The following is a 10,389-nucleotide window of genomic DNA, read 5'->3' on the forward strand; positions in this document are numbered from 1 at the left end:
CTGTAGGTGATTACGTCAGTGATTATCATTGATGAGACGACTGTATGTGGTGGGCCAGTGGCAACATTACCCACACATGAGAGTCATCTCTGGCTTCTTGAGTGTCAACATTATCACCGCTGACACTGAGACGCCCCGGCTGAAGGAGGTACTTGACATTGTTTACAGTTAGGAGGATATTGTCGCTGATATTGCAATATAAAGAGCCATTAAACGAGATGAGGCACAGCTGCTGTGGGACACGGCCGGCCACTTGTCCGTAAGTGATCGTGTCCACGCGAACGTCCAGTGTCCTCAAAGGCCATGGGATTTTCGCCACAGGGGAGCTAAGAAACCTAGTCACACGGGGGAATAGTTGGATATCATCTACATACAATTTTTTTCTTTTGTGATAAAAAATTGGTGATGGTTGATTACTGAAATAACGTTTTCTTTTATATACTTTAACAGAAACTATCTAACTGACACTTTAATCCTCACTGTTAATCTGTAAGATATCTGTTGCACAGTGTGTTTACTACTTTCCAATATAAGCCAGAAATCTGCAGTTAAGAGAGCAAAATCAGATTATCTCTTCCATTCATCATCTGACTGCCATATATATATAAATATATATATATATATATATATATATATATATATATATATATATATATATATATATATATATGTGTGTGTGTGTGTGTGTGTGTGTGTGTGTGTGTGTGTGTGTGTGTATCAACCATGTGATGTTCACATAATATTTGATATAAACTATATACCACTCTAACCCAGTACTCGAACCCTGGACCATCTGTATGGCAGCCAGGTAGCCTAAGCCCCAGGCCACAATGAGATTAAGACATTATCTCCTCCGTAATCAATGGCTGATTCACGGATCTCGCTGATGCCTCACGCATCCATTGCTAAGTGGTAATACTGCCGCTCACACTCTTGACATATGGAAGAAACGTTTTTTTTAAATCGACTCCCAAGAAACTACGGTAATGTGTATTTACCACTATACTCGAGACTCGAACCCTGGACCATCTGTGTGGCAAGTAAGTAAAGTTCACCTCATCGTGTCCTGGGGTTTAGGCTACCTGGCTTCAACACAGATGGTCTGGGGTTCGAGTCTTGTGATATAGTGTTTCTGATAACATTAGAAAAATGGCCATCATATCACACTGTCTACACTCTGTTGTTCTTCCTTAGCACCATGAAATTCGTAATGACGGTAATCCTACTATTTTTCCCTGGAAGAGCTTTCATAGGCCCATGGGGCTGGGCAGCCTACACTTTACGTAAATCTCTTGATGGCCACTTACGCTGAGTTGTCAACAAACATCTCCGTCTGTCTCCATAGAATCAAGGAACCAATGATGCTTCGAAAGCCTTTATCCAACACTTGTGTTCTTCTTCCTCAGTATTATCCTATTCCTCCTTCGTTGTCTTTCCTGATATGACCCTAGTTAGTACAGCTGGCGGTGACCTTGGCCCTCATACTTTATTGTTATGTTTCTGACAAGGCGAAAGTAATGCATCTGATTCTTTGGTCTAACTTCTCAGCCAACATCTAGGATTCGTCAGGTAATGTTTGGAGAATATGTGATGCGTCTCTTGTGAGGGACTGTATAAAGGTGTGTGTGTGTGTGTGTGTGTGTGTGTGTGTGTGTGTTTTCGTCTAAAATACGAGTTGACTGTGGTGTGTGGTGACTGAGGTGTGTGGTGACTGAGGTGTGTGGAGACTGTGTTGTGTGGTAACTAAGGTGTGTGTTGACCGAGGTGTGTGGTAACGGAGTTGTGTGATGAGTGAAATGTGTGTGATCGAGTTGTGTGGTGGCTGAAATATGTGGTGACTCAAAAGTGTGGTGATAAGGTGTGTGGTGACTGAAGTGTATGATGATGAGGGGTGAGATAACTGAAGTGTGTGTGACCCAGGTGGTATATTTGGTGACCCCAAGTGTATTGTGAACCAGGTATATGGTTAACCAGTTATAAGGTGACCCATGTGGTTACTCAGGCATTATCGTGGGATACCACAGGAAGTTATCATGGGATATCACAGAGGCTATCGTGGGACATCACAGGAAGTTATCGTGGGATATCACAGAGGCTATCGTGGGATACCACAGGAGGCTATCGTGGATACACAGGAGGCTATCGTGGGATACCACAGGAAGTTATCATGGGATATCACAGAGGCTATCGTGGGATACACAGGAGGCTATCGTGGGATATTACAGGAGGCTATCGTGGGACATCACAGGAAGTTATCATGGGATATCACAGAGGCTATCGTGGGATATTACAGGAGGCTATCGTGGATACCACAGGAGCTATCGTGGGATACACAGGAGGCTATCGTGGATACCACAGGAGGTTATCGTGGGATATCACAGAGGCTATCGTGGGATACCACAGGAAGTTATCATGGGATATCACAGAGGCTATCGTGGGATATTACAGGAGGCTATCGTGGGATACCACAGGAGCTATCGTGGGATACCACAGGAGGCTATCGTGGGACATCACAGGAAGTTATCGTGGGATATCACAGAGGCTATCGTGGGACATCACAGGAAGTTATCATGGGATATCACAGAGGCTATCGTGGGATATTACAGGAGGCTATCGTGGATACCACAGGAGGTTATCGTGGGATATCACAGAGGCTATCGTGGGATATCACAGAGGCTATCGTGGGATACCACAGGAAGTTATCATGGGATATCACAGGAAGTTATCGTGGGATATCACAGAGGCTATCGTGGGATATTACAGGAGGCTATCGTGGGACATCACAGGAAGTTATCATGGGATATCACAGAGGCTATCGTGGGATATCACAGAGGCTATCGTGGGACATCACAGGAAGTTATCATGGGATATCACAGAGGCTATCGTGGGATACACAGGAGGCTATCGTGGGATATTACAGGAGGCTATCGTGGGATATATTACAGGAGGCTATCGTGGATATCACAGGAGGCTATCGTGGGACATCACAGGAGGCTATCGTGGATACCACAGGAGCTATCGTGGGATACCACAGGAGCTATCGTGGGATATTACAGGAGGCTATCGTGGGATATCACAGAGGCTATCGTGGGATACCACAGGAAGTTATCATGGGATATCACAGAGGCTATCGTGGGATATCACAGAGGCTATCGTGGGATACCACAGGAGCTATCGTGGGATACCACAGGAGGCTATCGTGGGACATCACAGGAGGCTATCGTGGATACCACAGGAGCTATCGTGGGATACCACAGGAAGTTATCATGGGATATCACAGAGGCTATCGTGGGACATCACAGGAAGTTATCATGGGATATCACAGAGGCTATCGTGGGACATCACAGGAGGCTATCGTGGGATACACAGGAGGCTATCGTGGGACATCACAGGAAGTTATCATGGGATATCACAGAGGCTATCGTGGGATATCACAGAGGCTATCGTGGGATATCACAGAGGCTATCGTGGGACATCACAGGAAGTTATCGTGGGATATCACAGAGGCTATCGTGGGATATCACAGAGGCTATCGTGGGACATCACAGGAAGTTATCATGGGATATCACAGGAGGCTATCGTGGGACATCACAGGAGGCTATCGTGGGATACACAGGAGGCTATCGTGGATACCACAGGAGGCTATCGTGGGACATCACAGGAGGCTATCGTGGGATATCACAGAGGCTATCGTGGGATATCACAGAGGCTATCGTGGGACATCACAGGAAGTTATCATGGGATATCACAGAGGCTATCGTGGGATATCACAGAGGCTATCGTGGGATACCACAGGAGCTATCGTGGGATACCACAGGAGGCTATCGTGGGATATTACAGGAGGCTATCGTGGATACACAGGAGGCTATCGTGGATACCACAGGAGGCAATCGTGGGATACCACAGGAGCTATCGTGGGATACACAGGAGGCTATCGTGGGATACACAGGAGGCTATCGTGGGATACACAGGAGGCTATCGTGGGATATCACAGAGGCTATCGTGGGATACACAGGAGGCTATCGTGGGATATTACAGGAGGCTATCGTGGGATATTACAGGAGGCTATCGTGGGATATCACAGAGGCTATCGTGGGATACCACAGGAGCTATCGTGGGATATCACAGGAGGCTATCGTGGGATATCACAGAGGCTATCGTGGGATACCACAGGAGCTATCGTGGGATATCACAGGAAGTTATCATGGGATATCACAGAGGCTATCGTGGGATATCACAGAGGCTATCGTGGGACATCACAGGAGGCTATCGTGGATACACAGGAGGCTATCGTGGATACCACAGGAGGCTATCGTGGGATATCACAGGAGGCTATCGTGGGATATCACAGGAGGCTATCGTGGATACACAGGAGGCTATCGTGGGATATCACAGGAAGTTATCGTGGGATATCACAGGAGGCTATTGTGGGATACCACAGGAGGCTATCGTGGGATACCACAGGAAGTTATCATGGGATATCACAGGAGGCTATCGTGGGATACCACAGGAGGCTATCGTGGGACATCACAGGAAGTTATCATGGGATATCACAGGAGGCTATCGTGGGATATTACAGGAGGCTATCGTGGGATACCACAGGAGGCTATCGTGGGATATTACAGGAGGCTATCGTGGGATACCACAGGAGGCTATCGTGGGATATCACAGGAGGCTATCGTGGGATACCACAGGAGGCTATCGTGGGATACCACAGGAGGTTATCGTGGGATATCACAGGAAGTTATCGTGGGATATCACAGGAGGCTATCGTGGGATACCACAGGAGGCTATCGTGGGATACCACAGGAAGTTATCATGGGATATCACAGGAGGCTATCGTGGGATACCACAGGAGGCTATCGTGGGACATCACAGGAAGTTATCATGGGATATCACAGGAGGCTATCGTGGGATACCACAGGAGGCTATCGTGGGATATCACAGGAGGCTATCGTGGGATATTACAGGAGGCTATCGTGGGATACCACAGGAGGCTATCGTGGGATACCACAGGAGGCTATCGTGAGATATCAAAGGAGGCTATCGTGGGATATCACCGGACGCCGTCATGGGAATGAATATATGAAAAATGTTGCTGGGCACCATGATATCATATCATGTATATCACAAGCTGCTATCATTAGTCGTTATCACACAATGATATGAGAGATAAGGACAAACTTATTTCACTCCAAACGCTTATTGAATGATATATATATATATATATATATATATATATATATATATATATATATATATATATATATATATATATATATATATATATATATATATTCCTATGAGTCCACAGGGAAATGAAACACAATATGTTCCCCCAGGACTCGTAGAAATATACTTGATCACGCGCAGAATTGTGATCCTTTCCAATAAATATATATATATATATATATATATATATATATATATATATATATATATATATATATATATATATATATATATATATATATATATATATTCAAAATGGTTTGGTGTAGTATGACCCCCATTTTCGTTGCTCTCTTACGTACCCTCAACTTTCGTATCTCTGGTATACGTTCATCCATTCAAGAACACAGAGAAACAAACGCTTACCAAGCCTGGAAATCTACTCAGACAAATTACACACGACTGCTACCCACACGTACACACACATTTCTGACTTCAGTTGCCACTAGTCTCGGTGTGTGTGTGGATCACACCAGCACACACGTCGCTGAATGACATACACCTCCCGAGCGCGATGTCCTAGTGGGAAGATACTCCTCTCATCTGTCTATACGACTGTACACCATTGCACTCTCGAACAGACACACACACACACCTCCACCAGACGACTCGTCTAATCACTCCAAAGTATCAGTCTGCATTCTGATGAAGTGCTGAAATGCAATGCTTTTGCCTGACTCATACGCCAGGTGGAGTAAAATCATTTTCCATGCCACTTAATCCTCCGGATGTGCCTGTTGAAGAACAATTATTTCTCTGACGACAGAGCCCAGAGTTCTTTACTGATGTTCACCAGTTTTGTTCTGTATTTTATAGTCGGTGTTCTACATCTGAATCTTACAGTGATGCATGAACTTTAGTCATCGAGTATCGTGAAGTCATTTTCTTTATACATACATCGTTATATCATTATGAAAACAAAAAATAATCATTACTTACTGTTCATTCAAGTTTTATTTTTTTTCGTCTCTGCAGCAGTGGTCGCTAAGTGAACCCAAACTCATTCTCTTCATAAAGTCTTCATAAACTTTTGTCCACGTCTTCTGTATCCAATATAAAAACTCTGTACTGCAGTACAGTATATATTCATATATCTCTTTATAACATCACTGCAACTCAACGTAAGAGAAAGAGAGAGAGTCGTAAAAGTGGTTATCTCTTTCCACTGAGCACAAGAATCACTTTGACCTCAGTTACCCCCAAGAGCAACAATATTCCTTTCTGTGAGACACACATCGAGCGAGTCAAGTCCGAGAGAGTGTGAGAAGCTCGCCAGCATCGGTACTCGTCCGCTCTCCCGTCCACCCGGACGCACACTGACTCCTGACACTACGGCAGGTAGTTTATATAGGGGCTGCTCTGCCCCCGTGGTGCCAGCGGCGCGCTAATGACCCCCCCGCTGTCTCCATCACAGTGAGGGATATTAATTATTTCCCTTCATTACCTTCTTGGTCATTTGTTGACTTTATTGGCGTCTGTTGGCTCATTGGGAATGGCTTCGCAGGATCGTGTGGGTCGAGTGTTTTGAAGCCATGTAGCTCGAACCCTCGTTCACTGGAACACCTGTGGTTAGTTTTGTCCCGAGTGTGTGTATATATATACATATATTTTGTGAAAAAGTCCTAGTGTTACCCAGTACTTTTCCAAAGACTCCTGTAGCCCAAACCTGCGTTATTTCCACTGCAGGAAAACATAGACTCTTTCAAATGAGAATTACTGTAACGAATCAGTACTCCCAGTGGTACAGGCTCGCGAAAGGTGACCTTTCACTCGTGATGTAACCTCGAGGGGATGGAGTCTGGAAACACACACACACACACACACACACACATATATATATATATATATATATATATATATATATATATATATATATATATATATATATATATATGTATGTATATATAACGTAAGTCGCCTCTATCTTGCCAGGTGTGATCAATAAACTTATACCTTTGTATTTTGAACACTCACTTCTGTTCCTCTCGCCTTTACGCAATGACTTTGTATAAAGGCAAGGAGGACAAGAGTGAGTATTGGAATTACAGAATTTGTTTAATCAAAGTAAACTTAATCTTTCGAGAGAGAGAGAGAGAGAGAGAGAAAGAGAGAGAGGGAATAAAGTTCACCAGAGGCATAGTATTTCCATAAACTAAAAGAAAAAATTATACATCTTAGCTCAATAACAGGAAAAGGTTAAAAGTTAGTAGAAGAATTCTTTGTGAATGGAAATGAAGCAAGTGATGTGGACGAGTCTTGATCCATGAATTGGAATGGAATTGTGGCGTGTATTTCACAAGTGTTGTGATGTTTTTTAAAGCTACTGTTACTTGTTTTAAACGACGCTTGGTAAGGTAATCTAAGGTAATCCCGATATAGATAATCTGGCTTAGTAATGAGCCAAAGAAAACTGTGAAATAATTCCTTAATGTAATACTTGTCATTCAACAGAATTCATATGCTCATGGAATAACTTGTCCTCTTGAATTTCTCACGAGCGATTTAGAACCGAAATAAAACTATCAAGTTATTAAGATGATGCTTCCAGCCTAATCCCATGAGCTTCACTTTGTACAGGTAATCCAGAGGATATAGACAAAGTGATCCAATGTCTTAAGGCAAGAAAACACCAATATTCATCTCTGGTATCACTCATACGCGGGTGTCTCATCCTCCACTTTGTGGATGTGGGATCTGAACCGATGATCTTAGCTGGAACGTAATCGCCGAACGTCACTCTGACAAGATATCATCTTTCATCCTCTATAGGAAGCCTCTGGCCACCACAGGTTTGGATGAAGGATGCTCTACTCTCTCTCTCTGGAGAGAAGGTTGTGAGAAATGTACATAAGCTTTCCACATCTTTACGTAACGATTATGCTCTTCCAGTCCCTTCCCTGTTCTCTGGAAGAATATGGAGCGAGGATGCGTAGGTTCATTAGATAATCCCTTTGCTCACCCGAAGTTGAGCAACTTTAGAGTACACAAAGACTTTGTTGTGAATCCCTTGATGGTGTTAACCTTATACACCCAGAGCTACAGGGATTAGCTGTGGAATTACCCACACATGTTAGTAAGCACGAAAAAAAAAGAAGAAGAAAAATACGATACGTATTCAGTAAGCTGACTGGAAATGGTGAACAGCTGGTGGCGTCGTGTGCTGCAAAAGGCTTTGGGATTGAGAATACCTGGTTTAAAATGAGGGACATAACATACGTGATTAAAGTACGTGGATGAGTGGGACAAAGGCTCAGCGGGCATTATCAGAGTAAAGTACAAGTGTGGATTCCGTTCAGTTACATTACGATAATAACCTTTACACGAAAGAAATACCAGATTATAAACATTTTTTTTTTCCATGTTTTCCCGCCACAGAAGCACTGCTGTTCGAAGTCCGATCGTGTGTATATCAAAGGTCAGTCCATCTCCCCAGTGGTTGTTGGACTATGTATTCCTGCCTCCACGAGATGAATAAAATGCCCAACTCTGACCATCCCTGACCTCTGTGAAGTAATTCACAGTTGTTCAGATGGTTATTTATCCATCATCGGAGCTGAACTCTCTCTCTCCCGTCTGATTTAAGCTGTAGGTGGTCGACGAAGTAGGTGTTGAGGGAGTGGGTGTTGATGCGATAGGTGTTGATTTGATCTTAGTTGATGTGGTTTACTACTCATGTGTTAGGTTTTGATGTGGGTGGTGTTGATGCGATAGGTGTTGATACTGTGGTCGATGATAGGGTGATAGGGTGGTATGTATTGATGTGGTTGAAGTCGGTTTTGATCCGGTTGGTGTTGATGCGTGAGTTGTTGATCCGGTTGGTGTTGATGTGGTAGGTCTCCTCTGATATATGTCCCTTGTCCCTTCTATTAAGATAATCTCTTATCCAGTGAAGGAGAGTCTCCCTTATTGTAGGTTCTTGGTTAGCCTCTCATGTGATATAGTGTCAAATACTTTGTGGCAGTCCAAAAGAAAAACATTTCACCCAGCTTTCCCCATCGTCCAAGACAGAGCTCACTCTCTCGTAGAAATCTAAGAAGTTCGTTACACAAGACATGTTTTCCCTAAGACCGTGCGTTCTTTTAGGAAATATCTTTTCTGTAGAAAATCCTCCATATGCTCTCTGATTCTCTCTTCCAGAATCTTACAGATCAGACTCGTTATTGGAACCGGCCTGTAGCTCAATGCCTCCTTTCGGTCCTCTTGTTTATAGGTAGGTATGAAGTTTGTCCTTTTCTGCTTGTTAGAAATTTAGACTGTGTCCACCGACTTCTTGAACAGCCTTTCAAACTAGCGCTGAAATATCATCAGAACCCTAAGCCATGTAAAGGTCAAGATCTTCTAGTATTCGTTGTGATTACTATTTGTGTGTTATGATGAGAGAGCTTTATATTCATCTACCTCATCTCTTAACCCTGTTCATATGTAACATGTCTCTGCTCCTGTGTATACACACACACACACACACACACACACACACACACACACACACACACACCTTAGCCTATGCCTAGTACCCATTCATCGACCAGCCCTTAAGGGAGGACGAACACCTAGGTTGGGTGTCGGACGTATGCCATACCCATGATTCGAGCTAATTCGAGTCCCACCCTGGGTTGTCCCGTACTCATTCATGGTCAGTAACACTAACCTTTACACCACAGACGCTAGTGTGTGTGTGTGTGTGTGTGTGTGTGTGTGTGTGTGTGTGTGTGTGTGTGTGTGTATTTTGGTCACATACAGTGAGCTAAATTAATCTAAGAATGATATCAATTCCATTTGGAGTTTTCCATCGTGATTATTCTATAATTAAGCCGAAAACTCTCGGGTCACATTAAATGGATCGACGATACCTCCTCTTGTACATCCTATGGCTTAGCTGAATCCATCATGGATCTAGCAAAACTCCGTCTACTTGCTTTATCATACATGAGCCACGTTTTCTACGAATCTCTACATCTTAGTTCTGCTTTCCGTTCCATTGACAGAACCTCTTCCCATAATAGCTTCTGGTAGTTGCCAAAAGACTGCAATCCCAAATGTACATTTGTTAGTTTCTTGATCATTCAACATAAGGTGTTAGATTATCATATAGACAGACCTGTTGCAAGAAGGCCATTTGACATTAAGATGTACCTCTAACTCATGCTATCATGCCTT

General features: G+C 43.5%; 1 protein-coding gene across 1 annotated transcript in view; it reads right to left on the reverse strand.

The window, feature by feature from the left end:
• The window catches only part of LOC139755932 (carbonic anhydrase-related protein 10-like), a 412,551-nt gene extending 406,017 nt beyond the window's left edge, over positions 1-6,534 (reverse strand). Inside the window, exon 1 of the mRNA XM_071674706.1 lies at positions 6,172-6,534. The gene's annotated coding sequence lies outside the window, so the exon portion shown is untranslated. The remainder of the gene's footprint in view (positions 1-6,171) is intronic.
• Between the last annotated feature and the right edge of the window lie 3,855 nt (positions 6,535-10,389).

This window comes from Panulirus ornatus, chromosome 20, assembly GCF_036320965.1.
Source record: "Panulirus ornatus isolate Po-2019 chromosome 20, ASM3632096v1, whole genome shotgun sequence".
In the NCBI taxonomy this organism is placed as follows: domain Eukaryota; kingdom Metazoa; phylum Arthropoda; class Malacostraca; order Decapoda; family Palinuridae; genus Panulirus; species Panulirus ornatus.